This window comes from Polypterus senegalus, chromosome 3 (genome assembly GCF_016835505.1).
Source record: "Polypterus senegalus isolate Bchr_013 chromosome 3, ASM1683550v1, whole genome shotgun sequence".
In the NCBI taxonomy this organism is placed as follows: domain Eukaryota; kingdom Metazoa; phylum Chordata; class Cladistia; order Polypteriformes; family Polypteridae; genus Polypterus; species Polypterus senegalus.
This window is the reverse complement of record NC_053156.1, coordinates 23,128,473-23,152,213: the sequence shown is the minus strand read 5'-3', so window position 1 is coordinate 23,152,213 and position 23,741 is coordinate 23,128,473. Positions and strand designations below refer to the sequence as shown.

The following is a 23,741-nucleotide window of genomic DNA, read 5'->3' as shown; positions in this document are numbered from 1 at the left end:
ATGTATTCCAACCAGGGAGCTAGCACCCCCTAGAGGAAAATAGAGGGTTTAAACTTGATCCATTAGGACAGAGGTAAAGGATTTAGGGGTCATTATTGACTCTGACCTGAATTTTATATCACATGTTTATCAGATCACTAGGACAGCATTTTTTCACTTAAGAAACAGAGCAAAACTTAGATCCCTTATAACTTTGCAAGATGCTGAGAAATGAGTTCACACTTTTGTTTTCAGTCGGCTAGATTAGTGTAACGCAGTCCTCTCAGGACCACCCAAGAAAAACATCAATCAATTGCAACGAGTGCAGAATAGAGCTGCTAGAATCTTAAATAGGAAAATAAAATCCGAGCACATCACGCCAATCCTAGCGTCATTACACTGGTTACCTGTGCCATTTAGAATTGACTTTAAAATCCTGCTTATGGTTTACAAAGCCATCAATAATCTGCTCCATCTTATATTTCAGAATGCCTGTCACCTTACACTCCAAATCCTAACCTTAGATCTTCAAATGAGTTTCTGCTTAGAGCAGCAGTTCTCAAACTTTTGTATTTCTCGACCCCCCTTTTTCTACCTGGAATAATTCTGCGCCCCCTGCATAATATAAGATAGATGAGAATAACCCATGAAACAACTAACAAAGGTATGATACTCGTGCGGTGTTGCGGTATCCTGTCATTTTTATTTCCATAAGATTTGCATGTGTTCGGCTAACTGATGAAATATTTGCAATTTATTTTTTTTAAGTGCTTTAATAACTGTTAAAATGCCTTGTGTCGTTTTTGATAGTAATTCTAATCCCAAAAACAAAGAATAAATTATTTATTCTTATTTAATTATTTTTTCATGTAAAGAAACGATTAAATATGTTTTCATTTTTTAAAAATCTTGTAAACGAGGACACCGGTGAAGTCAATCTGTGCGAGACGAACGTATTTTTGTCAGACAAATATTATACCGCTATTAGTTGTATCATGAAAATAACCGAATACGCAGTAAATTATTGAACTCAATTTGGCAATATTGGCTATGCAGACAATGTGGTGCAGTCACATTATCACCTGATCTACTGCTACCCGAATGTTCGCGACAGATACCGATACGTCTCGAACTTTCTGGATTGAAAATACGCGACTATAAAAGCAGCAGCAGCAGCGGCGCCGCTCGTCAGTTAGTCATTAGATCTATGCCTTAGAAATGTTTTATTTTAATTTTAGGTATAATGCATTCATTGGGATTATATGCTTGCAAGTTTAAATTTTAAATAAAAATGTAAAAAATTAATTTTGATGTCTTGTTCATCTATTCGACGCCCTCCCTTGTACAGCTTCAGCACCCAGGGAGGCGCACCCCACAGTTTGAGAACCGCTGACTTAGAGTTCCAAGGGCTAAACTTAAAAGAAGACACCTCGAATCTGGAAGAGCTGACCGATAGAAATTCACCAGGCTGATACAGTAGAGCACTTTAAAAAACTGCTAAAGACCCCTTACTGTAACATGGCTTTCTCAGAGCTTCATTTTAGTGTAACCGTGATATTCTGTATATGCATTGAATTATCACTTTCTATCATGGCTCCACAATCCTTACTAACCCCTACTTTCTCTGCTGTTCTTTTTCTGGTTTTCTATGGTTCTGATCTGCGCCCCCCACCACCTGATTAGGGCACTATGCAGTCCCTACATTGATGGATTGAAGGCCAAAGGTCCACATGACCGTCATCAGGTAATTCTTACACATGAAGCCTGAAGACCATGAGGACAGATTGAGGTCATTTATAATAGGTAGAATGCCTAGAGGGGGCAGAGTGGTCTCGTAGCCTCAGAACCCCTGCAGATTTTGTTTTTTCTGTCCTCCCTGGCCATCAGACCATACTTTTATTTTATGTTAATTAGTTTTGCCTAATTTTATTTTGATATATACAGTGGTGTGAAAAACTATTTGCCCCCTTCCTGATTTCTTATTCTTTTGCATGTTTGTCACACAAAATGTTTCTGATCATCAAACACATTTAACCATTAGTCAAATATAACACAAGTAAACACAAAATGCAGTTTTCAAATGATGGTTTTTATTATTTAGGGAGAAAAAAAATCCAAACCTACATGGCCCTGTGTGAAAAAGTAATTGCCCCCTGAACCTAATAACTGGTTGGGCCACCCTTAGCAGCAATAACTGCTGGATTTGCTGTTGTGTTTTGGGTCATTGTCCTGTTGCAGCACCCAGGATCGCTTCAGCTTGAGTTGTTGTAACAGATGGAGGACATTCTCCTTCAGAATTTTTGGTAGACAGTAGAATTCATGGTTCCATCTATCACAGCAAGCCTTCCAGGTCCTGAAGCAGCAAAACAACCCCAGACCATCACACTACCACCACCATATTTTACTGTTGGTATGATGTTCTTTTTCTGAAATGCTGTGTTCCTTTTACGAACAGATGTAACGGACATTTGCCTTCCAAAAAGTTTTGTCTCATCAGTCCACAAAGTATTTTCCCCAAAAGTCTTGGCAATCATTGAGATGTTTCTTAGCAAAATTGAGACGAGCCCTAATGTTCTTTTGCTTAACAGTGGTTTGCGTCTTGGAAATCTGCCATGCAGGCCGTTTTGCCCAGTCTCTTTCTTATGGTGGAGTCGTGAACACTGACCTTAATTGAGGCAAGTGAGGCCTGCAGTTCTTTAGACGTTGTCCTGGGGTCATTTGTGACCTCTCGGATGAGTCGTCTCTGCGCTCTTGGGGTAATTTTGGTCGGCCGGCCACTCCTGGGAAGGTTCACCACTGTTCCATGTTTTTGCCATTTGTGGATAATGGCTCTCACTGTGGTTCGCTGGAGTCCCAAAGCTTTAGAAATGGCTTTCTAACCTTTACCAGACTGATAGATCTCAATTACTTCTGTTCTCATTTGTTCCTGAATTTCTTTGGATCTTGGCATGATGTCTAGCTTTTGAGGTGCTTTTGGTCTACTTCTCTGTGTCAGGCAGCTCCTATTGAAGTGATTTCTTCATTGAAACAGGTGTGGCAGTAATCAGGCCTGGGGGTGGCTACGGAAATTGAACTCAGGTGTGATACACCACAGTTAGGTTATTTTTTAACAAGGGGGCAATTACTTTTTCACACAGGGCCATGTAGGTTTGCATTTTTTTTTCTCCCTAAATAATAAAAACCATCATTTGAAAACTGCATTTTGTGTTTACTTGTGTTATATTTGACTAATGGTTAAATGTGTTTGATGATCAGAAACATTTTGTGTGACAAACATGCAAAAGAATAAGAAATCAGGAAGGGCAAATAGTTTTTCACACCACTGTATGTATATATATTTGTCTTTTTTTCTCTTCCTACATCCTGTAAAGCACAGAATTGTTTCCTGAGGCAAAGAAAGCAGAAGTGGAGCTGGAAATCAAGTGAATGCTGGAGCTAGGAGTGACAGAGGAAAGTTATAGTCCCTGGTCCAGTCCAATTGTATTGGTTACTAAGCTTGACGGCAGATGGAGGTCTTGTAATCACTTCTGTTGGCTTAACCAGGTCTCCCTATTCAATGCTTACCCCATGCCGTGCGTGGACGACCTCCTCGAATGGCTTGGCGTAGCAAAACTTTTGACCATGCTTGACATAACAAAGGGGTACTGGCAGATTCCTTTAACGGACTCCACGAAAGTCAAGACGGCGTTTAGTATCTCTAGCGGACACTGGCAGTATCGTGTCCTTCCATTCAGGTTACACAGGGCTCCTGCAACCTTCCAGTGTCTGGTGGACAAAGTGCTCTGCCCCCATAATGTGTATAGTGCTGCCTATCTGGATGACGCCGTCATCTATTCCAGCACATGGAAGGAACACATACAGCAGGTCACAGCAGTATTGCAAGCTCTAGGAGAAGCCGGGCTTTGTATCAATCCCAAGAAATGCTTCTTTGGACTGAAAGAGGCTAAATATTTGGGCTACCTGGTGGGTCGGGGTACCGTAAAACCACAGTGTTCAAAAATAGATGCCATTTTATGTGAGCTACATCTTTTGTATGAAAATGTGGTATAGAAATACATGTTGTTGTTGTTGTTGTATTATTCCCAAAAAGCATAACTGTGATTCCTGAGGACACGACACGGCACCACCTCTACCGTGTGCATAGTTTATTTTTCCTAATACAACACATCTTAACAAGATGAAACAGCAAATCGAAGAATGCCATCTACAGTAAGATACTTGTTGTTGACAAAAACAAAGCATACAATATAATTTACATTGACTTTCAAAAAGCATTTGATTCGGTTGACTCACACCAAAGATGAATTCTGAAATGACAAGCTGTGGGCATCAGAGGTACTGTAACCTCTAAAACTGGAGCTCAAGTTGGTTAACCGGGAGGAAAAGATAAGAGAAGAATGGAGTGCGGTCATCAGTGAAGTCCCTCTGGGGTCTGTCCTTGGACCCTCTGCTACTTGTTCTGGTTTACAGTGTATGAATGCCTATGCTTCTGGTGCAGTTAGTAAACTTGTCAAATTCACAGATGATTGACAGCTCTAACACCTATGACGTCACTTCTGGTGTCCGTCCACCTGGGCCCGCCTCTTCCTGTCAGAAGGACATCTTTTTCAGTTCTATTGTCAACTCACATCTGAAAAGACATCTCTGCTATTTTCGTGTGTCTGTTTTCTTTGCTTTCCAGTTCAATTATGTGGCATGACCAGGATGGTACCCCAACACTTTATCATTGTTGTCACCTTTCTCTTACAATAAATACAATAAATATATATAAAAAATATATGTTTTTGTGTCCTAGGCTCCAAGTTGCACAAATAAAAGTAATAAAACAGTTCTTTTTATTAGAAACAGATTTAGAGTCTTTCAGTAACAAAACTGAAAAGAAAACATAACTAATCTTCAGTAAAGCTCCCCTCCGTCACAGTCTTCCCCGATTTAATAAAATTCGCCGACATCTTCACAGAGCCGCCACGCCGGAGAGGGACGGGGACGCCACATTGGAGACCAAGCAGACAGACGAGAGAAAAGCTGAGGCGTTAGCGAGGCGGACATTCTGAAGGCTTTTATTACCGTGAGCTGTGAGAGAAGCACATTAAGGCTGCTGATCTCGCATCTCTCTGATTACTGTGTGTAAGAAATCGTTTGTGCTTTGAAACTAAACCTCGTCTAGAAAGAGAAGGTGTGGTGTGTTCCATATATTTAATGAAACTGTGGCTATAACTATCCATCCATCCATCCATTATATCCTAACTACAGGGTCATGGGGGTCTGCTGGAGCCAATCCCGGCCAACACAGGGCACAAGGCGGGAAACAAACCCCGGGCAGGGCGCCAGCCCACCGCAGGGCTATAACTATATTCTAAAAATGATTAATAATAAATATTAATTATTAAAGTGATTTGCACAGATGGGGATAACGACTTCAACCACCATCAATGTACAGCACTCACCTGGATGATGTGTCAGCAGTCATTCTCATGCCAGTGCACCCAGCACACATTAGCTATTAGGTACTGAATGGGTGACAGAGACAGTTAGCTAATTACTGCCAGGGGATGACTAGGGTGCCAGAACGGACAAGGTTGTGGTGGGTAATTTAGTCAGTTCATCTAGGGAGATCTTTTATGACCTTGGTTTTATGTCTCATCTGAAAAATGGCAGCAATTTTAACAGCACTGGGACATTGGGATCCACACACAGACCACAGGGTAAGCGCCCCACTGGCTGGCTTCACCAGCATATCTTCTAGCAGCAAACCAAACCTTTCTTTGATGATCTCCCATCCAAGTACTGGCTGAGCCCGAGCATGCTTAGCTTCAGTTCAGGAGGTATGGCTGCCGACAATGCTCTTTCGGGTTTGCTATTGCCCCATGTGCATGGGAGGCAGCTTAAGACGTCTGGTGACGGTAATCACCCTCCAACCCAGTGATTGGCACTGTGGTCTGATGCCTTCTCTCTTCCTCCTACTGCAGGGGTGCCCACACTTTTTCGGCTTGCGAGCTACTTTTAAAATGACCAGGTTGAAATGATCTACCTACATTAAAAATGCTATATATATATACTGTATATACACTGAGTATACTTTATACATAAAATGTTTGTTGTCGTACCTTGCATAACTGAATAACCTTTATGGCACAATAACAATTCAATACATTTATGGTCACTACAGTATTTGGATTTAATATTCGTAATGTGGGAAAAGGCTGGCTCGCATAAATAAGTAGAGCCGAATAACGCAGTCAAGGAGCTTTTGAATTCAGTCGAGTGAAAAATGACGGCTGTCCGATTAACTGCGATTTTAGTTCCCTCTCCGTTCTCTTTATCAGATCGCTTTTTGGAAGGAAGTCAATTTCGTAGTTTTTATGAACAGTTCGAAAGTGCCTTTCCACATTTTCCTTCTTTGGAATAGCAATGATCGATTGACAGATCAGACAAACACGCTTCGATTGTGACGTTGTGAGAGAAAAAAATTCTCTTCCAATTCCACATCCAGCCCATACCCTCGCCAAACAATTTTTTTTAAATTCCTTCTTTAGTCGATATAAATTGGAAGGCTAACTAGATCACAGCCGGAGTTTTGCAGTTGATCGCGCGTTTGATTGTGCGTGCGGGATGACCAGTGTGTTAGAAGAGAAGAGATCTCAGACTGGCCGCCCTGTATGTCAATCAAGTGGCCAATGACATAGGGAGGATATATGATAGACTAACGTTTAAAAACAAAAAAAAAAATTTAATGTAACACGATCTACCTGCACTACCTTTACAATCTGGCGGTCGATCGCGATCGACGCAATGGGCACCCCTGTCCTACTGCATAATGGAAGACTGACAGCCACAACACTGCTGATGTCACTTCCTTCCTCCATCCCCTTGGACCCGCCCCTTCCTGCCAAGTGACCATATAACCCAAGAACCAGCCATCTTATTCTCAGGTCTGTTCTGAACCCGCATCTGGAAAGTGATTATTGCGTGATCCATTTTTGTGTGTTCTTTCAAATTTACATGGTCACCAAGGTGGTGCCCCCACTCTTTCACTTTGTTGTGTTTCCTTTTTACACCATTTAGAGGAAACATTGGTTTGGGCTTTTAAAATGTGCTTCTTTCCACCGATTCTGTGCAGATTTGGCATCAAAAGCCTTTTGTCTGCTAATGCACTTCACTTGCAAACCGGTAAGCATTTTTCTTGACTGGAGTCTTTGCTGTCTCAGATTTTACTAGCGACTCCATTTTCTGCTGATATTTAGTGATGATTTGGATTACTTGCTTACCATGCATTCGTTGTCTTGATGTTATCTTTTGCATGGTTTAGTATTTGAAACATACAAGTTACTTCTGCGCTGTGCTTTATTGGTGTAAAAGCCTGGGATGAGCGTGGCCAGTAACTTCAATAACAAACTAAATAATACAGCAGCCTTATTATTGACTTCAAACTGTAATTATTATAGTGCGCATGGTCAGAAAAATATATTCACTTGTTTTCCTAAATTTAAATCTCATTCTGGGAGAAGAGAGTATGAGGCACTCAAATAATGAAGGGCCCAGTTTGTGAGTAGCAGATAAATAAAAAGTCTGAAACCACCGCGGCTGCTGTTCTACGTATTTGGATGTTGGTTAGAAAATAAAAATGCTTTTATATGGAAGTATCCTGTAGAAACAAAGAAATGACACTCGATCCTTCTGTAACTTTTTTTTTTCTATCTTTGGAATGTTATTTCATCAATTAAGTTTTGACATTCACTCAAAATAATGACAGTTAGTAAATACTTAGTTGAGAACAGGCCATTCAGCCCAACAAAGCTTGTCAGTCCTCTCCACTTAATTCGTCCAAAATAACATGAAATTGAGCTCTGAAGGTCCCTAAAGTCCTCCTGTCCACCACACTGCTTGGTCTCTTATTCAGTTGTGTTTCTCTGTGTAAAGCGAAACTTCCTAAGGTTTGTGTGAAATTTACCCTTCAACTGTGTCCCCGTGTTCTCGATGAACTCATTTTAAAGTCACCGTCTCAATCCACTGGATTAATTCACCTTAATAAAAGAATAAGTGTCTGTTTATCTGCCTGTGAATCAGTTCATTCCAACAGATGGCACATCAAAAAACATTTTTAGTAATAAAATGCATTACATTTGTCATTCCAACAGATGAAGCATCCCAAGCATTAACACTGCTTTTACGAATCCCAAACCAAATGGCATATAACAGAGACATGCACATTGCGTGGCACACTGCAAACGTTTAACACTGAGGTGTACATTGATTAATTACATTTCAACCCGTCTTAGACAGGTAGCACAGCTGGTTCCCTTCATCATTTTAAACACGTCAGTCAGGTCTCCTCTTCATCTTCTTTTGCTCAGCTCTTTTAATCTTTCCTCATAACTCATCCCCTGTAGCCCCTCAATCATCCTAGTCGCTCTTCTCTGGACCTTCTCTAGTGCTGTTGTGTCATTTTTGTAGCCTGGAGACCAAAACTGCACACAGTACTCCAGATGAGGCCTCACCAGTGTGTTATAAAGCTTGAGCAGAACCTCCTGTGACTTGTACTGCACACATCAAGGCACTATATAACCTGACAGTCTGTTAGACTTCTTAATGGCTTCTGAACACTGTTGGGAAGTCGATAGTTTAGAGTTCACTATGACTCGTAAATCCTTCTCATAAGGTGGACTTGATATTCAGACTTCCCATTGTGAATTGCAGTCCTCACATTTTTACTTAATACATGTAATATTTTACATTTACTGATAATTAAATTTCATTTCTATATATTAAAAGTAGCAGTTACCCCAGCACTGACCCCTGCTGGACACCACTCTTAACATCGGCCAATTCTGATGAGGTTCCTCCTGTGTTCACCCTCTGCTTTTTGTGTTTGAGCCAATTCTGAACCCATCTACACCCCACACCCTGAACCGCCACTTATTTTAGTTTGATGCCCACCCTCTCACGTGGCACATCATCAGATTTTTTCTGAAAGTCCAGATAAATAATATCATCTGCTCCACTTTGATCAGATCCTTTTGTTGCCTCCTCATAGAATTCCAGCATGTTAGTAAAACACGACCTCCCTCATCTGAGCTCATGCTGACTGTTCAGAATAACTCCTGTCCTTGTCATGTGTTGCTCAATCTTATCCTTAATAATTTCTTACATTAATATATCTGTGATGCACGTTAAGCTTACTAGCCTGTAGCTTACATCTGCACTGTCAACCCTTTTATATAACAAGATAGTATTTTCCATTTTCCAGTCCTTTACAATCTCCCCAGTGTGCAGTGATTTCTTAAAAATATGTGTGAACAGTTTATATTTGTACTCACTAGCCTCCGTAAGAACTCAAGGGTAAATATTATCTGGTCCTGGTGATTTGTTTGATTTCATCTTATTTAATCTGAGCAGCTCTACAATTTCCATATCCCTCAATACCTCCTTAGTAGTCCCTGTTACTGCTGCCAGGTTAACAACTTCCTCACATGAGAAGACCTCAGAAAAATGTTTAGAACTTCAGCTACTTCACTGTCTGTATTTTTAATTCCCCTTTACTATTCCTGATGCATTACACCTCCATCTTGACTGTTCTACTAATATCCTTCTTAATGGTTGCCCTCATGTCTTCATAAGCCCTATAATTCACATTGGAGTTACAGTATTAGTCTTATATGCCTTATTTGTCTGTTTTAATCATTTGCAGCTTATTGTACTCTTTATTAACCCACTGCAGAGTTTATTTTTAATTTCCTAGTAACTCCAAATTTAGGTGTGTACCGCTCTTGCATTAAGTGTAAAACATGTTTAAAACTGTTCCACTGCTTCTTGACTGACTCCACACTTAAAAACTTATCCCAGTCTATCCTCCTTAGACTTGGCCACATCTGCTCACAAATTGCTGTACGATATGTAAACTTAACAATTTTAGTATTTGCATCCGCACCCTTTGTATTATTTTATGGTCACTTGACCCTAGTATCAATTCAATGCGATATTTTTCGTATTAGCGGAGCGCAGGGGAACCGCCTCTGGGTATCGGGTTGCATAATCAACCATGACTAATATGTATTTTTAGCCACGGGTGGAGGGTTCGAGGGGTCCTACTAAATCAACCCCTATTCTGTTAAACGGAATGTCGATTAAGGGAATGGGAACGAGAGGAGCGCGGTCCCTCCTAGGAATCTGGCGAGTCTGACACTCCGGGCAGGACTGACAGAAACGCCGGACCTCCTCGTTGATCCCGGGCCAGTAAAAGTGAAGTTTGACTCTTTCCAGTGTCTTTTCGGCCCCGAGGTGGGCGCCTAAGAGGTGAGCGTGTGCCAGTTCACACACCTCCCGCCGGAAGGTACGCGGGACTAGCAACAACTTCCGCACCTCACCCTTGTGTGTTGCTACCCGATACAACAGATCGTTTTCCAGTACAAAGAAGGGCTCGCGTGGCATGGAACCATCAGCTTGTGAGCTGCCTGGCAGAACAACCGCATTCCGGGCAAACCGCAGGGAATCATCATTCCACTGCTCCCTCTTAAATGAGGCAGGCGTGGATCGAAATTGATGATCCAAATTGGTCAGTGGGTCTTGTGAACGGTTGTGCGGGTGTGTCCCCTGGCTTGTACCTTCCCCAGCGGATACTTCCGTGTCAAAGTCTGTCGCCTGAGAAACATCCCCTGACGTGCCTGCGCCATCTTGGCTTGCCCCAGAGCATGGCGTGGAGGCCGCGGGAAGGGGGCCTCGTCCCCTCATAGCCAGACCTAAGGAGGCCTCGGGAGTGGCGTTCGTCTTACCGCAATTTGTTTGCGACCAGTCTTGTCCCAAAATTACCGGATAGGGGGGTTCGGGCAACACCGCGACCATCAAACTGGAAACCTGCCCCTTCCAGGTAATGAAGCACCGGGCGGAACGGTAAGACTTGGTCTCTCCGTGCACACATATGACCTGTAAATGTTGTTTGAGCCACTGTCGCGGTAACACATAACGGCGAGCAACAATGGTGATTTTGCTGCTGGAGTCAAACAAAGCCACCACCGAGTGCCCATTCAACAATACCACTCCCGTGTTTGGAGCTGCCAGCGGGTGCGATGGAGTGCAATACCTTTCCTTGGAGGCCCAGGTGCAGTCCATCGGCTCCATAGTTGAATTGAGGGGACAGGTCGGTAGTAGGTGCCCGGTCTCTCCACACTTGTAATAGCGCGGAGAGGCCGGTTTCTCTTTCGGCTTTAGCGGCGTTTCCGCAGCGTGTCGAGAGGGCTCAGGGTGGGCCACCCGTCCCTGTCGGTTCCCACACGCTTGCCTTTCGGACCCCCCGGCTTGGTAGGCCGCGAGCTGACGCTCCAGCACCTCCAGGAGTCCTGACATGTCTTTATATGGGTGTCTCCGGACCTGCTGGGCGAGGGAGCTAGGTAGGGCGTTAACCAGGCCTTCACAGGCCACCTTTTCAACTACCTTCCTGGCTTGGGGACCCTCGGGCAGTAGCCATCGTCCCATCTTTCCCCAAAAATCGAAGGCCTGTGCGTGGGCTGGCTTCTCTGGGTCGAATTGCCAGGTTCTCCATTCTGCCGCCTGCTGGCCCGGCGTTATGCCGTAGCGTGCCAGGATCTCCTGTTTTAGGAGGTCATACTGCGCGGCCTCCTCCTCGGGGAGGTCGTAATAGGCGCGCTGCACGGGTCCCTTCAGGTAGGGCGCCAGAATGGACGCCCACTCGGACCGCTGCCACTCATTCCGGGTGGCCGTCCGTTCAAAGATGCCGAGGTATGACGCCACATCGTCTGCCTCGGTCATAGGCACCAGGGGCTGGGCCATTGTACGAGGCGGATCAGGTCTTATTCTCCGGGCCTCGGCCAACTGGGCCTTCGTTTGTTCCAGCTCTCTGTTGGTAGCCGCCTGGGCCTGTGGTAGGGCGACGATCTGGGCACTCATCCCCTGGAGTACTGTGTTCAGATCCTGTCCTTCAGTCATTGTTTCTTCGGACAATCTATCCTGCCGACTATGCCAATGTAAAGAATTCCACGTACAGTAGAAAAAGGTTTGGGGTTTTCCGGCCCCATATATTGTCTGCAAACTTCAGACAAATAAAAAGAACTGGTCAAAAACAGAGAAAACAAAACATTCATCTGCGCGACGCCATACTAGGCGTCGGTGGCCATTTTATATGGGAGGAGCCGGAAGTGGAGGAATGCTGGGAAGGAGGCGTGAGGGATGACGGGACTGCTGACATCAGGGAAGATGGCGGAGGAAGGGCGGAAGTGGACGTACTGCGGTACAGTGCCTTATGGCGGAGCGTCTTTACTTCTGGAAAACAAAGGAAAAAGGTTAGTACCCCGCCATTCCCGGCCGGCGAACGTCTTTCGATGTGCTTTAAGGTCCATCCGTGGCCTCCTACTCGTGCATGCGTGACAATAGATAGATATAAAAGGCACTATATAATAGATAGATAGATAGACAGATATGAAAGGCACTATATTATAGATATAAAGATACATAGATGGATATGAAAGGCACTATATAATAGATAGATATGAAAGGCACTATATTATAGATATATAGATACAAAGATATAAAAGGCACTATATAATAGATAGATAGATAGATATGAAGCACTATATAATAAATAGATAGACAGATTTAATTTATTTGTCAGAAGTAGGAAATTAAAACTTTACAGAAGCTCAAGAAAATAAAAATATTATTTCAAATATCATCTTTGACAAACACACAGAAGAAGTAGCAGTTGCCTAGCTGTGTTATAAGTTTCATTTAAAGGTATTTAATGTTTGAATAGAGCAGATCCAGTTTGTCATTGTTCTATCCATAGTCTCATGGCTGAAGTCATCACATATTCGGAATGAGTCCACGATTGAGATTTAGTGACAGAGTGAATCATTTCTGTTGCTGATTCCCAATTTGCAGAACGGAGCATATAGACGTTAATCAGAATGATGTAACGTATGACCCCAGTCTCCTCCTGCCATTTTTCCTTTCTGTCTGATAATTCATCTGTTAATTTGCATAACCTGCATATACAGGACAAGTTCAGGGAGCAGCAGGAGCAAGCATTGTGTGCAAGACATGATCAATCCCTCAGGTGATATCTGTCCCGCATTTAAATAGCATCTGTTTAGATTAGATTAGATTAGATTAGATACACTTTATTAGCCAGTTGTCCACAAGACCCAAAATACCACAGTAGTTGAACATACCTTGACTTGCTATTAGTGGTGACAAGTGACAGTGTGGACGCTAGAGGGCACTGTTGCTACTCAAACCCAACAGGCAGACACTGAAGACACAGGGTAAAAGCACCAAGAGCGTATTTATTTCTTTCCAACTCTTTACAGTGCTTTCTAACACCACAGCCACAAGTAAACAGGCAATCAGCCACAATTATTCTCTTTTCTCTTTTCTACCACCTCTACTACTTCCTTCGCAAGCTCTGTCCTCCTTCTCCCGACTTTGGCTCACTGGCTGGGTTCACGGCAATCCTTTATATACTGTTCAACCCGGAAGTGGTTCATCTCTTCCCGCCACATGGTCTGCCAGCTCTTCTGGGTTAGGCAGATAATTTATGTCCCCCAGTTCATCCACAGTACCCCCTGATGGCCCCCAATAGGGCTGAGATAAAGAACCCCAAGTCCCATGGTGCTCTGTGGGAATCCAGGGTGCTGCTGTAAAGTAGGGCAGCTGCCCTCTAACGTCTTGAGGGAGTCAGTGTCCTAAAAAAGCTGCCTTCCCCCATCCTTCCATATCCAGGGCATCCTGGCTGGGTTGAGCTGCCGGACATCTGTTACAACAGTTTTATTTTATTTGAAAAAGACCAGACATTCCTCATTATGTAGTGGCAGTCCAGATATGAAACCTTTCCCTCTTACTTTTATTCTCCTTCTGTCTCTTCACCCTTTCTGCCTTCGGACAAGCTGCTCCTCTGATAAGGTGTAACAGAGCTCCTTAGGCGCTAGTTAACACAGTGAGTACGGGAATACTTACTACACCCCACTTTATGGTTCCCAGAGTCTCTTACCCTCTCAGGTGTTGCAGATGGACGGTAGCCTTCAGATCCTCTTCACTCTAGAAGCTCTCACTTCAGCTTCATCATTTTTTCTTTCTGATTCCTGATTTCAACTTGCAATTCTTGTGTTTTTGGGATTTACCGGCTTCAACCCTCACTTCGTCTTAAGGTGCTGTTATTGGATTCTGTTTTGGGACATGATTCCTTAATGTTTTTGCCTTTTAGTCTAAAAATTATTTTTACCTTTTGTCCTGCTATCACTTTGTGTTATTCTGTTTTGTTTTTTTTTTCTTTTTTATAATACCAGTGACGGCAGACTGCACGATAACGTGCAGTGAATACACTTGACTTGAGCATTTCTAGTTTTCATTTCGTTTTTTCTCAGAGGTTGATGTGCTTTTTTTGAGCAGCTCTTTTTTTCTCCACCTTAGCGCCCCGCTTCTTCTCTTCATCTTTTCATATTAAAACGGATTAAGTCAGACTTTGTGTTGCAACTACTTAGTACGTTTTCGTTAATTTTTTACTTAAGTGCCCTTCAATCTGTCTCAAGAATGATTTAAGATATGAAGAGGTAGGGGAAATGACGGTGAAGGTGATAGGGATGAGAACGGCGCCCATACGCATGTGCCACACAGCTACCCTGTTGGCCGCTGCTGAGAGTTGATTCTACAATAAAATAAAATAAAAATAAAAATAGGAATGACCTTGGAGGTCAATCATCACCTGAAAGCGGACAGTAGAGGTCACGTAGTATATGTTGTACCAAATTTCAGGTCAATAGCTACAGGTGATTTAAAATCATGGACAGATAAACGGACAGCCACGTTAGTGTATAATATAAGATTTGGAAATATTCAAGGAAGTTTCTTTGCTTCCATTTGGCCAGAGTGATTTACACATTGTCCCTCTCTCCTCTTGATATTTGCGGACATTTTGAAATCTTTTTGGGACTGAGCAGGCCTGAAAACCTGCATTTTGAATTTGGGACTAGGCTGCCTGGGGGGATGGATGGCCATTCATGTAGGTTCAGGCAAGAATGAAGGGGATGTCTGGTCTTTTGTGTCGATTTTTGAAAAGTTTGCTCCCATTTTTCAGAAACACAACACACAGCACATGAGCTCATCCACTGAAATGGAGCCCAGCTGTTCAGTTAGTTCATGTAGTGGGAGGAAATCAAAAGCACATAAAAAGGGAGTAGTGGAAACGGCAAAAAAAAAAAGAGAAATGAAAAGAAGCAGCCTGTTCTGCTAGTCAGATCTCTCCAGCGTTCCCTTTGTATAGGATTGTGGTAATCTCTTCCATTTACTGTTCTGTTGCCATCATCTCCTTGTGCAACTTGTGCAACTCTAACAGGTCCAATACTGCTACAGCGAGCTCGGCAGGGAGGCAGCCAGTGCCCGCAGTTCTGCCGGTTCTGAAGCATCTGCCAGTACAGTATGGCTCCCTAAAGCCTCAAGAAAAAAATTCATGGTGGACTTGTCTGTAGTGTGTCTACAGTTGTAATAACACCTGCTAAAAATCTGCACAGGACCCTTCCCACTGCTACCTGCAACCCTAAAGTGAACGAGCAAGCAGCAACAATGGAAGGATTGTACACATTCTTGCTTACTGTACATTCTGCCTGACACTTTTGTGTTTTTACTTTTAACAGCTTTTTTCTTTTTGACTGGTAAACAAGATGGTTGGCATGTAAAAATGAAATTAATAAACAAACAACTCCATCCTTGTGTACAGACATCCTTTGCAGGCCACTGTCACAGTCTGACATCTGCTCATTCTTTTCTTTCATTATTTGCCAAACCAACTGAATCCACTTCAGGGTCTCGGTGAGCAGAAATACATGAATCAATCAATCTTTTAATTCTTTATAGTGCCCATCGCAGAGCACAAAATCACATAGAGCCTTGCAAAACAGACCAGAGTCCTATTTAAAGTAACAAGATAAAACACAAGATGATACTTTTATGGCAGCTAATGTTTGGTAAATGGTATCACTCTGTCTGACGACGGCTCATTTTCATGTCAAGAGAGAAATCCACATTTCACCCGCCTGTGACGGCTGCTTGGCATGTTAATGCTGCCCTGATTTAAGGCCGCCATCCTCTTTACTGCATGACCTGCAGATGAAGAGTTGCGCCTGCTGCTTTTTTCTCTCACTCTCTCCATTTCGCCTCACATCGGTTGGCATCATTGATTTCTTTTTATTCTGCTCCATTCATTTCACCCGCTTGCCTCTACCTGCTGTACTTTTCTTTGCCTTCCTGCCTCTTTCTTTTCCATAAGGTGAAGTTTGAAATTAGAGACAACAATAGAAGCTGTGGTGGAGCACCTTTGATAAGGACATAAATTACAAGATGGGTTGGCACTTAAAGAATGACAGGGAGAGAAACCTCAAAGGGACAACACGAGTCCATGTGAACAACATGGGAGCAGATTGACCTTACAGGTGACTCATAAGGACAGAAGATAAAGGTAGAGCTGATTCAGACAAGCGATGAACACAATTTACAGTGGGGGAAATAATTATTTGATCCCCTGCTAAATGGGTAAGTTTGCTCACTTACAAAGAAATGAACAGTCTCTAATTTTTATGGTAGTTTCATTTTAATGGAGAAAGACAGAATATCAAAATATCCAGAAAAAAACACATTATATAAAAGTTATACATTAATTTGCATGTCATTGAGTGATATAAATATTTGATTTCCTACAACCCAGCCAGAATTCTGGCTCCCACAGATTGGCTGTGCGCATGTATGGCACACAGATTACAATCAATCAATCAATCAATCAATTACAGATACTCCTGATTCAACTTGTTATGTGTATAAGGCACACCTGTCCACAGAATCAAATTTTTTCGTTCCACCCTCTCCACCACCATGGGCAACACCAAAGATCTGTCAAAGTTCATCAGGGGCAAGACCTGCACAAGGCTGGAATGGACTACAATACCATCAGTAAGAAGCTTGGTGAGAAGATGACAACCGTTGGTGCGATTATTAAGAAATGGAAGAAATATAAAATGACCATCAATCACCCATGCAAGATCTTGCCAAAATGGGGTGAGGATGATCGGGAGAACGGTGAGGGATCAGCCCAAAACTACATGGAAGGAGCTTGTTAATGATCTGAAGGCAGTTGGGCCCACCACAGTCACCCAAAACACCATTGGTAACACACTACGCCATAATGGATTGAAATGTGGCAGCTCCCTCAAGGTCTTCCTGCTCAAGAAGGCACATGTACTGTACAGGCCCGTCTTAGGTTTGCTAGTGAACATCTAAATGATTCAGAGAACACTTGGGAGAAAGTGCTGTGGTCAGATGAAGCCAAAATCAAGCTCTTTGGTATCAACTGGATCCGCTTTTGTTTTGGAGGAAGAGAAATGCTGAGTATGACCCAAAGAACACCATCTCCACAGTCAAGCACAGAGGTGGAAACATTATTCTTAGGGGGCTGTTATTCTGCTCACCCCATCTTGCACGGAGCTCCAGACTGAGGGTGACTTATGCTCATTGTAAATTTCTTCCATTTCCGAATAATTGCACCAACAGTTCTCACCTTCTCACCAAGCTTCTTGCTGATGGTCTTGTAGCCCATTCCAGCCTTGTGCAGGCCATGTCCCCGACATCCTTTGACAGCTCTTTGGTGTTGCCTATGGTGGTGGAGAGGTTGGAATGGAAGAAACTGATTCTGTGGACAGGTGTGTTTAATACACATCACGAGTTGAGATCAGGAGTATCTGTAATTGATTGATTGATCGATTGATTGTAATCTGTGTGCCACATGGGCACACAGCCAATCTGTGGGAGCCAGAATTCTGGCTGGGTTGTAGGAGATCAAATACTTACTGTACTTCACTCAATGGCATACAAATCAATGTATAACTTTAACGTAAGGTGTTTTTTTCTGGATTTTTGGTTGATATTCTGTTTCTGTATATGACAGGGCATGAGAGCAGCAGGCTCTGTATTATAAAAGAGGTACCAATGTGGGTCACCGGTCACCAGGTGGCAGTATATTCCATGTGCTGTGACTGGAGTAATAGTGGTTTCACTTTCATGGGATGCTTTTGTTGCAAAAAAAAAACACACTCAAAATTAAACCTGGATGGGAGGCAGCAACATGAACTTTTCGATGAGACTTATCCCTCTTTCAGCTGTATTGTTCACCACCATCATGCGCGCCAACAGCTCTCAATATTGGATTATCTGTCCATTGTTCTGGCAATTTCTTCAGAAATGACTGAGATCCTTTCTTTACCTTTTTCCGTAAGGACATTAAAGAAGGATGTTGTTCTTTCTGTTATCAGTTCCTCCAACTTCAGCTGTTCAGATTCAATTGCCAGTTTAAGACGTCAAGGAATGTCCGGCCAATGAAGGCTTTACAATGTCTTTCCTATGTTTCTGCTGATACTCTGTCATCAAAAAGGGCTAAAATAGAAATTCCTACTAACAGTACTACTAGAATATTCTGGGAATTCCACATTAGTACTAGAATCTTTGTTTCATTGCTTTTTTAAATTTCTCTTCACTAAACCAATTCATTTACTTACCTCGGCAGTGACATTCATGTGTCTGGTGACTCTTCCTATGAAATCAGTAGACGGTTTGTTGGGAGAGCATGGGGGGTCATGAGGTCACTGGAAAGAGGTGTGTGGGGCTTCTGATATCTATGGAAAAGGGTGAAGGTCCAAGTCTTTAGAGCTGTGGTGCTTCCTGTTTGTGAGACATGGACACTATCCAGTGACCTGAGATGAAGACTGGACTCCTTGTGTCTCTTCAGAGAATCCTTGGGTCCCGCTGGTTTGACTTTGTGTTGCTCATGGAGTCCCAAATGTGCCACATGACCTGCATTGTGAGGGAGCGTCAGTTACAGCATTACAGCCACATGGCGCGATTACCTGAGGGAGATCTGGCTTGCAGGATGCTCATTGTTGAGGTCCTGAGTGGCTGGACCAGTCCAAGGAGACACCCACGTAACACCTGGCTGCAGCAGATAGAGGGTCATTTCCGGAGAGTAGAACTGTGCCACGTGTCTGCCTGGGGAGTTATCAACCAGGATCGCACGCTGTTTCATCGTATTGTGGGTGTGGCAACGTGCTGTACCAGTGCATTCTCCCCAACCTGACCTGACCTGACCGTAACCAATTAAGAACCCTGTGCAAGAGTGCATATGTAGTGACAACACAAACATAATGTTCAGAATTCAGTGGCCCCTAAATGATTCACAATCATGCAGAACATTCACAGGTCAGCAAGCAATCCCTAATGGACAAGAAAAGCCTTTTGGAGAAATGATTCTATGACTATCACCTCTTTGCATAGGTTTGAGGACCACCCTAATATGCATTTTATAAGGTGTCTTTGTTTCAGAATGGGTTACTCAAGGGTGTTATCTCCCCAAGATCCAGGCGATTCTAATCATAGAATCATATACACCCACTCATCATTTTCTGTTTTTCCATCTCTGGAAGAACAGATGAGGATTTACCTCATCAATTCAACTCAAGATCCAGATATTTCATGGCTCATGCCTGAGCATTGTTCTGTAAGGTAGTATAAAATGAAAGACCTTGACACAAAAAGAGGTTTGGGGCAGCCACCCGTATCTATACTAATAAAAGGCAAAGCCCTCACTCACTCACTCACTCACTCACTCACTCACTCACTCACTCACTCACTCATCACTAATTCTCCAACTTCCTGTGTGGGTGGAAGGCTGAAATTTGGCAGGTTCATTCCTTACAGCTTCCTTACAAAAGTTGGGCAGGTTTTATATCGAAATTCTACGCGTAATGGTCATAACTGGAAGCAGTTTTTCTCCATTTACTGTAATGGAGATGAGCTTCAACGCCGTGGGGGCGGAGTTTCGTGTGACATCATCACGCCTCCCACGTAATCACGCAGTACATAGAAAACCAGGAAGAGCTCAAAAAAGCGCTGAAGAAAACATGCATTATATAATTGAGAAGGCAGCGAAACAATAAGAAGCGAGCGAGTGACATATACAACCATATTCATGAGTTCTGCTACTTCGGAAACAAAGCACGATGTAAACCTACACTTTAAATTAAGTTCATAGACAGGCTGCCGCTGGCGTTTGTAATTTAGTGCCTGCCCATATAAGGCCGTCCGTCAGCGGCAATCCAATAGCAAACTCCCACTAAATATTCACGGGTGAAGGACTGTGCTTATGGAGAGGAAGATGAGATGGTCAGGGTGGTGTTTGACACAAACTCAGTGAAACTGCGAGAGAAAGTTTTAAGTGCCAGGACTAAGGTAACATTAAATACAGCCATGGACATAGCACGAGATGGCACCAGCACAGCTGGGAACCTTCGATGCATGTACACCGAGTGGCTCACGTGAACTGACGCAGTGCACAGATAAAAGCAACAGTTCCAAAGCGCTGAACAAAAACCGAATTACACAATTGAAAAGGCAGCAAAAATATGAAGCATCTGATAAGCATATTCATAAATCCAGCTACTGCGGAAACAAAGCACACGGTGGAAAAAGTCAATGTCCCGCTAAAGGAAGACAGTGTAAAAAACCCGTGCATGCAGTGTGTCAGGTCTCAGATAAAGAAGAAGACGAGCTGTTTATTGATGCAGTAAGAAACGAATCGATGAATGAAACCTGTCATCTTTACAACGATTGACAAACACGGAATGTAACTTGAACACAACACATCCTACAAATACGAACCTGATTGAAAGAAATAATGATAATCAAATCCTTGATGACAGCAACACTCAGTAACACTCACAAAACAAATACTGTATATTGACAGTCATGTTACGTTATTTTTAAAATGTTCCCTTTTCTTTTTCTAGCTTTTTTAACACACTACTTCTCCGCTGCGATACGCGGGTATATATATATATGTATATATATATAACCCGATCTACATACTCGAATAATGGATACTTTATTCGCCATCAATGATTGTTTTGGTAAAGCCATACTCAGTGTATTCATTAGATGAACGGTAAAAAGTAAGGCAGGGAGGATGACTTATTGAGGCATGCAGGCTGTAGTGCGCCAACTCTATCTGAATTGCGCGATCACATTTGAAAAAATATATCTTTTCAAGTTCTATTTAGTCCATATGTGTCAAACTCAAGGGCCGCGGGCCACATCCGCCCGCGTGTAATTATATCCGCCCGAGATCATTTTATATACTGTATTATTGTTATTAAAGCCCGGGTATATGAAGCGCTGGTAACACAATAAACTACAGATCCCATAATGCAGCGCTTCAGCTGCCTTGCCGAACACTTACCGCGTTAATCAAGTCTACCTTATGATGCTGCAAGTTATTGCGAAGCTAGCTCACACGATGCTGAAGAGAAAAGTTGATTCTGAAAATAGAGCCTTTAAAACCGATGGGAGGCTGAGTATATGTTTACTGAACCCGTGTGTCTCATTTGTGGAGCTAATGTGGCTGTAATTACAGAATTTAATCTAAGACGGCACTATGAGACAAAACATCAGGGTAACCTGAAAGACCTGAATGCAATGCAGAAGATACAGAAAGCAGAATAATTAAATAAGAATCTGACACTTCAGCGGACGTTTTACCCGTGCACAATCACAAAGTGATTTCAAGTGAAGCTGCTTTTATGGGAGACACAAATGCACCAGTGCACCTTGCCCCACTTTCCCTGTTGCCAAGTAATGTTAAACCAAGTCGTCACTACGGTGTTCCCAAATACGCACTTTGCTGATAAACTGAGCGCACTGAGTTTGCACGGCGCTTTGGTGACTTTGAAGAACAAAAAGTCCGTCTACATGCGGCTCGAACCTTGTGCATGTTTGGTAGCACATATCTGTGTGAGAAGCTCTTCTCAGTGATAAAGACTAACAAAACAGCACACAGGAGTCGCCTCACTGATGAGCACCTGCAATCCATCCTGAGAATCTCCACAACACAGAACCTCACACCAAACAGAAACGAACTTGTGGCCAAAAAGATGCCAGGCGTCCAGCTCTAAAATGACATATGAGCAAAGACAACTGAATGATTTGATTTGTTATTGCTGAAAGGAACACATTTTATTTATATTTCCAGGTTTTGTTATGCAGCATGTTCATATTTGAATTTGTATAATTTTGACAGGATATATTTTTATGGAGAGCAAAATCTTTTGGGATATTTAAAATCTAAGTTTATTTTTATATATAAAATTACATAAGAGTAAAGAAATTTGAATGTTTGTTCTTTTAATGTTTACTTTATTTCTAACTTGTATAATTTAGACAGGATATATTTTTATGGAGAGCAAAATATTATAAGTTGTTTAAGGTTTGAGTTGATTTATTCAGGAATAATATTCCTGTCTGTTTTACCATTCCTACCAAAGATATTTCTGTCGACTAAATAAAAATTCCTTCTATTTAAAATTTAAATAGAACTTGAACAAATACGATAGTTCATAATATCCACGCAGACTTGCACGTAAGAGCGGAGTTATCCGTTTTAACAAGCAGCGTATTGCACTGATACTGAAATAGCTGTGTGTGTATATATGTAGATATGTATGTATATGTATATATATGTTTATATATGTGTGTGTGTATGTATATATATATATGTATTTGTGTGTATATATGTGTGTGTATGTATGTGTGTGTGTATATGTGTGTATGTATAGATATGTATATATATATATGTTTGTGTGTGTGTGTAAATATATATATATATATATATATATATATATATATATGACAACAACACTCATCACTCACAACAGTGACAAAACAATACATTGACAATCATGTTACGTTATTTTCAAAATGTTTCCTTTTCTTTTTCATTGCTTCTTTAACACACTACTTCTCCGCTGCGAAGCGCGGGTATTTTGCTAGTACTTGAATAAAGTTGCACATTGAAGTTTGCTAGCACAGAAGTGTACAGGTGGAGTCCAAAACAGAAGTGAATTCAAATGAGATGCTGTCTTGCTTTTACGGCAGGTCAGCAGAAATGAGGTCATTGTGGGGGGACCAGAAGTGAGATCATCGGATCGGAAGTGGAAGTGACGTCATCGGGACCAGGCAGAGTTTCCTGTGTCTGGTCTGCAGGGATAAAAGAGAAATATATAGAAACACCAACAGGAGGAGGACTGGCATCACTTCTGATCTTCTGACCATTAAGAATAAAACTGTCTCCCTCCTTTTTAGCATTCCTTTGATGATGGCATTTCACTGTCATTTTGAGATTCTTCCCCATTGTCATTGCACTATTGTTGTTAGCAAAGGCCTCGTTGCTGGCCACCTGCCTTGACAGTGACACTACGTGTGACTTCGCTCCAAGTTTATGGTTTGAAATCCTTTAAAAAATTCAAAAGTTAAAAGAGGCTGGGACAAATGGCAGGCCATTGGATCAAATATGAGGCACCATTGTCATGTTTCAGTCAGTGTCCTCCCTGACTGGGATTCAATGTTGTGGTTCTTTCTGTTCTCATCCTCTGAGTGCTGCACTTGATACCATTGATCACAATATTCTTATAAATCCCCTTAGTCAGTGGGTAGGCCTCTCTGGAAGGGTCTTAAATTAGTTTGAGTCTTACATGATAGGCAGAAAATTCTTTGTTAGTTGTGGAAAATTATACTTCAAAGACACATGATATTCTAGATGGTGTTCCACAAGGCTCTATCCTGGGTCCGCTGCTCTTTTCAATCTCCATGCTTCCATTAGGTCAAATGATTTCAAGGCATAACATGAGCTACCACAGCTATGCTGACGACTCCCAACTGTATTTATCAAT

At 42.3% G+C, this 23,741-nt stretch overlaps 1 non-coding gene across 1 annotated transcript; it reads right to left on the bottom strand.

The window, feature by feature from the left end:
- Positions 1–19,339: 19,339 nt before the first annotated feature.
- On the bottom strand, positions 19,340–19,473 carry LOC120526971. The gene has a single exon (XR_005633253.1). It is a non-coding gene; the product is annotated as a U8 small nucleolar RNA (small nucleolar RNA).
- Between the last annotated feature and the right edge of the window lie 4,268 nt (positions 19,474–23,741).